Source organism: Heloderma suspectum, chromosome 5 (assembly GCF_057233095.1).
Source record: "Heloderma suspectum isolate Gila_16-S chromosome 5, 16-S_ref, whole genome shotgun sequence".
Taxonomy (NCBI): domain Eukaryota; kingdom Metazoa; phylum Chordata; class Lepidosauria; order Squamata; family Helodermatidae; genus Heloderma; species Heloderma suspectum.
The window spans coordinates 1,745,594-1,751,854 of NC_139462.1; the positions used below are offsets into that span (position 1 = coordinate 1,745,594).

The 6,261-nt window shown below is 48.8% G+C and overlaps 1 protein-coding gene across 1 annotated transcript in view; it reads left to right on the plus strand.

Annotated features, from left to right (window-relative positions):
* Window positions 1-50: 50 nt before the first annotated feature.
* The window catches only part of DQX1 (DEAQ-box RNA dependent ATPase 1), a 33,682-nt gene continuing 27,471 nt past the window's right edge, over window positions 51-6,261 (plus strand). Inside the window, exon 1 of the mRNA XM_084855150.1 lies at window positions 51-131. The gene's annotated coding sequence lies outside the window, so the exon portion shown is untranslated. The remainder of the gene's footprint in view (window positions 132-6,261) is intronic.

Sequence of the window (6,261 nt, forward strand, 5' to 3'; positions counted from 1 at the left end):
AGCGCCCCTTCGCTCTGAGCCTCAGGCGGCAAACTGTCTTGGACCACCCTGTGACTCAACCTCTTAGGGCGCAATCCTACGCATGTCTCCACAGAAGTTAGTCCCACTGAGTTCAATGGAGTTACTCCCAGGTGAGTGGATACAGGATTGCAGCCTTGGTCTACGCTGCATCCGTGCGCCTGCTGTTCCTGAGATGACACAAAAAAGTGCGTCTATGAACATGGGCAGAGTGCCTTCCGCGCAGCATCGCACATTTGGACCAGGGCCCTTTCCTCTTGCGCCCGCTGCCCCGTGTTCCCTGCCTATCTGGGCCTGCAGGCCTCCAAGGAACAGCCAGGTGTTGCCCTTTTAAGGCAACAGGGTGCCCTGTGAGTCTGTGTACAGGGCGAGCCGGCTGGCCTTCGTGTGGCCTCCAGCTGGCCACCCCTGCCTTTGCCCAGGAGGGAGCCCAGGCAGTGCTGCCCGATGGAGGCACCTCTGGAGAAGAGCCTGAGCCCCTGCACAGTGAGCGGCCCCCAGCCAGGGCAGAAGCATCCTACAATCATAGAATAGTGGGGTTGGAAGGGGCCTACAAGACCATCAAGTCCAACCCCCAGCTCAGTGCAGGAATCCAAGTCAGAGCATCCCTGACAGATGGCTGTCCAGCCTTGTCTTGAACACTTCCAGTGTGGGAGAGCCCCCGCCTCCCTAGGGAATTGGTTCCATTGTCGTGTTGCTCTAACAGTCAGGAAGTTTTCCTGATGTTGATCCAGAATCCGGCTTCCTGTAACTTGAGCCCATGATTCCATGTCCGGCGCTCTGCGATGATCGAGAAGAGATCCTGGCCTTTCCTCTGTGACAACCCCTCAAGTCCTTGAAGAGTGCTATCCTATTTCCCCTCAGTCTTCTATTCTGAAGGCTAAACATGCCCCGTTCTTTCAGTCTCTCCACATAGGGCTTTGTTTCCAGTTCCCTGATCATCTTCATTGCCCTCCTCTGAACCCTCTCCAGTTTGTCTGCATCCTTCTTAAAGTGTGGTGCCCAGAACTGGACACAGTACTCCAGATGAGGCCTAACCAGTGCTGAGTAGAGGAGAACTAGTACTTCACGTGATTTGGAAGCTATACTTCTATTAATGCCGCACAAAACAGTATTTGCCTTTTTTGCAGCCACATCACATTGTTGGCTCATATTCAGCTTGAGATCAACAACAATTCAAAGATCCTTCTTGCTTGTAGTGTTTTTGAGCCACGTATCCCCCATCTTAGAATCATAGAATAGTAAGGTTGGAAGGGGCCTACAAGGCCACCAAGTCCAACCCCCAGCTCAGTGCAGGAATCCAAGTCAGAACATCAAATCCAAGTCAAAGCATTGTAAGTGTGCATTTGGTTTCTTTTTCCGAGGTGCAGAACTTGGCCTTTATCCCTATTCAATGTCATTCTGTTGTTTTCTGCCCAGTGCTCCAGCCTATGAAAATCACTTTGATTTTTGTTTCTGTCTTCCAGGGTATTAGCTATCCCGCCTAATTTTGTGTCATCTGCAAATTTGATCAGCATTCCCTGCAAGCTTTGCTGAAGTTGAGGTATATTCTGTCCACAGCATTCTCACAGTCGAGAAGGGAGGTGACCTGGTAAAAAAATTGGATCAGATTAGGCTGGCCAGATTTGTTCTTGACAAATCCATTTTGGCTTCAACTAATGAAGACTGTTATTGGGTGCTATTAGAACTGTTCTCTCCGTTGCGGTGCATGAGCCTTTGCCCATTCTTACCCCCAATTTTATGTCTCCCTTCCCCATAGGATTCAGTTTAAAGCCCTCCTGATGAAGTTCTTCATGCTGTGGCCAAACACATTCTTCCCATCCTTTCTGAGGTGCAGCCTGTCCCTTGCCAACAGCCCATCTTCCAGGAAGTGTAGCCTGTGGTCCCAGAATCCAATCTCTCGCGTCAGCACCACCTTCGTAGCCAGTCATTCACCCAGAGTATTTTTCTTTCCCTTTGCATACCTCTTCTAAGTACTGGAAGGATGGATGACAAAACTATCTGGGCCCCAAAGTTCTTGAGTTTTCTTCCCAAAGCTTCAAAGTCTGATGTGATTTCTTCATAGCTCTGCTTGACGGTATCATTTGTTCCCACATGGATGAGAAGAAAGGGATACCTGTCAGTGGGCTTTATGAGTGCAGGCAACCCTTCAGTCACGTCTCTAATCTGTTCTCCAAGGAGACAACATACCTGGCGAGTCCACAGTTCGGGTTTCAATCCTACGCAGCAAGGAGTCTCCCACTACTACTCCTCTTTGTGTTGTTGTAGGCCTGGGTTTCATCGCCTCTGCTTGGCTGACCTTCAGCCTCTTGCTTGCTCTCATGCCAGATGACTGGACGAGGGCTAATGTTTCCCCCATCTTCAAAAAGGGTATGGAGGAACCTGGGAACTACAGACCAGAATCCCTGGGGAAATTCTGGAGCAGGTTATAAAGCTTCAAAGTCTGACATGGTTTCATCATAGCTCTGCTTGGCAGTATCATTTGTTCCCACATGGATGAGAAGAAAGGGATACCTGTCAGTGGGCTTTATGAGTGCAGGCAACCCTTCAGTCATGTCATTCTGTTCTGTTCTATATTCTATTCTAGTAGGAAGAAATGGACAGTTCTTGCCATGAAGGGATGTTATCAGTGGGGTCCCCCAATGATCTGTGTTGGGACCAGGGCTTTTCAACTTGTTCATAAATGATCTGCGTGAACAGTGAGGTGGCCAAGTTTGCTGATGAAACCGCAGTATTTTGGGCAGTTAAAGCAAAAAGAGATTGTGAGGAGCTCTCCAAAGTGGTTGAATGGGCAACAAAATGGCGATGTGCCCCATTGCTGAAGGGCTCACCTGGGAGATTAAGCTGGTGCAAAGCCTGGTCTCCTTTTGGCAGAAGACGAAGACCACTAGCCTGCTCCGTTTGGTGCAGAGATGGGGGAGAGAGGTCACGCTGTTGGGAGCAGCCTCCTGCCTGGCCTCTGCCAGCCTCCCAGGTGTGCTGGGCTACTAAGCCACTCACAGTCCAGACGGAGTGTGCGAAGCGGACAGGCAACACTCAGCCAGCCTCTGCCCTAGAACAGAGCGAGCGAGCGCACAAGCAGCGTGGAATCTAGAACAACTGCCACAGATCACAGGGACCAGTGTCCAAAGAGCATTTTGCATTCATGTGTGGTTAATATGGATATAAGCCATGTTGCGACATCTGGCTGTGAATCCAAACAAAGCAGTCAGAAGTGGAAGGAACTTCACCAAAGGAAGTTAAATGATAGGTGCAGAAACAATACTCCCCTCAGAGCCCCGCCTTGTTGGCTCGAACAGGGAGGTGCCTTGGCTCAGAGCCCCTGAATGACATCAGGCTTTAGCTCCCATCTGAGACAGAGCCGTGCCTCATTTCCAAGGCCTCTGATGTCTTCCCCGTTAACTATAGTGGGGAAATCAACACATGCCTATACCATTTTTGCAACTGTTGGCAGAACTGAGTGTAACATGCAGGCTTAGTAGCCCGTTCTGAGGGGATGAAGACTGCCAAATTCAGGCAAATGGGTGCAGCGGCTTTTATTATAGGGTTATCAACCCCTTCACAGTTTGAAGGGGGGTTGTTTGCTCATTTTTAAAAGGGATGTCCTACCTACTCTATGGTTTTGTACAAAATTGTTTTCTGATCCATTGACACCAAATTCACACAAAGTGCAAAGCTAATTATGGACCTGGGGATGGTTAACAGACACTGGAAATACCTTTGCTTGGAAAACGAGTTGGTGGACAAGACTCTGCATCTGCCTGTGTCCTTTGTTGTGTGGCTAACTCTGCAACTGTATACACATCTACTCAAAACTAAGTCATAAGAACACAGGGTCAGCTGTGCTGGATCAGACCAAGGGTCCCTCTAGTCCAGCTTTCTGGTCCCACAGGGACTAACCAGCTGCCCACGGGAAACCCACAAGCAGGACGTGTGCAAGAGCGCCCCCCGTCCCTGTTCCCCAGCAACTGGTGTGCATAGTCTCACTGCCTCTGAACTGGAGGTAGCTTAGAGCCATCAGGACTAGGAGTCACTGACAGCCTTCTCCTCCAAAGAATTTGTCTAACCTTTTAAAACCATCCAAATTGGTGGCCATCACTATGAAGAAGTCCTTTTTATCTCTCCTGAATCTCCCGCCGATCAGCTTCACGCGATGACCCCACTGGGTTCTAGTATTTTGAGAGAGGGAGAAGAATGTCTCCCTATGGGAGTAATCTCATTGAGTTCAATGGGGCTTACTTCCAGGTAAGTTTAAATAGAATTCCAGCCCATGTTGCACACACACACCAAACATGACTTGTCAAATCCTTCCTGCTTGCCAAGGCCTCAGAGACAGCTACCCACACCACTTTCAGGCAGAGCCAGAGGAGGGGTTGCTCCCTCCGCTCTCCTCTGTGGGAGCTGAGAAGCCCTGCTCCTCAGGATGGCTTCACTGGAAAGGCACACGTTTGCACCCGCTCTCGCTCCCTCCTTGTAAAGTCTTCAGAGCGTGATCTCCCCCCCCCACCCCAGGCCTTCAGGGCAGAGTGGGGTTTGACTCCTCATTGGTCCCTACCACATGTTTTTGTTCCCTCCAAAAAGACTGGGATTGGAGAACCCTGGTAAAATCTTGCCCTGATTAGAAGCTATAGCTGTCAGTCATACAAGCATGCACGCACGCACACACTCCTCTGCTCCACCCCCACGGCTTGAAGAACTTGCTGGATGTTTTCAAATATATCAAGTTGGAACAAAAACCACACACCCTGCAAGTCAGTTCTGACGCCTTGGAACCTGTCCACGTTGCCTTGGGCTGTTTCAGATCCAAGTCACCTTTGCCTACTAAATGATACGCCAACCCTCCCATTGTTCAGGATTGAGAAGGGGTTGTGGAGAGCAGGAGCAGGGGGCAGAGAAATGGTGCTTAGGGATTGCTGACAAAATATAATCCATCCTACTTGTCCAGTTAATAGCCTTGTTGCTCTATTCAGAACCAGTTCAATTTTATGAGCAGTCTTCATAGGCAGCCCAACATAGAAGGCGTTATAGTATTTTAACCAGGATGTTATCAAAACCTGGATAACGATGCCACATTGCATTTTTCCAGGAAAGGTAACAGCTGCGGATCCAACATGGTGCTACAGTTGATACTTTGTGTAATCACATCCCCAGGTGGTGAGCCTGGTGCTTTAGGAGAAGTGCAACCTCATCCAGGAGAGGCCAAATTTCAGTTCAATGGTTGACTAACCAATGGGACCTCAGCATTGTCTAGGCTGAGCTTCAGGTTATTAGCGCCCATTCAACTCAGTATGGACTCCGATGCCAGTTCAGAGGGCCTCACCAAGATTCAATGAAAAGGCGAAGTAAATCTGGATGCCATCAGCATCCTGCTGACCCCTCACCCCTAATCCACCGATAACCTCTGCCAGTTTTATGCGGTTATGAAATGGGATGGTGCACAAAACGGAAGCTTGTGGGACTCCATAGTGCCATCAGTGCTCTGTTGGGTAGAACAGCAGTCTCCCAGCACCACCTTCTGGAGCATTTAAATAAATGTTTTTCCTCGTTTTTATGACTCGAGTAGTTTGCTACTCCCATTCCATCTTTGTTGACCTTAACACCAGTGTTTTGTTAGAGTTTGTGCTCCTTTTTTATTTACTTGGGCAAGCAAGATCCCCACTTTTTAGAGCTGCAGTGTGGCCTGTGAGGCTGTGGGGACCCCTGCTCGCAGACTGGAGATAAGGGCAGGGCTGCTCTTGTTAGTGCTACAGCTAGCTAGGGAAAACCTTCCATTATCTCTGATCTCTGGGTGTTGTCCCCACAGCAGTTGTACACATATGCACAGCTAGGGATGTCAGAGAAATTCACAATGGATTTAAATGAGTTCAGGTGTCTATAAATCTGATCTGTGATTCTGCAGTGGGCCAGCTTTTTCCAAGTTGTGCAGATTCTGTGGACTTACGGACCAGTTTTCTACTTTTTAGGGGGGTTCATGCAAATTTGCACTTGTGCTAATGCATATTAGCACAAGTACACATTAGCACTAATGCACATGTGTGCTGATGCACATTAACACTAATGTGCATTTGTGCAAGTGGAATGGAATTCTTGTACATCCCTTTAAAAAATCTGATTCTGTCAATGAGCGGGCAACAGAACAAAAGATGCCTGACAATCCACAAAACACAGATGGAACAGATTTAATAAAATCTGTACATCCGTATGCAGAGCGCAGCTTTGCTGACTCAGCTCATCAGCCACAGT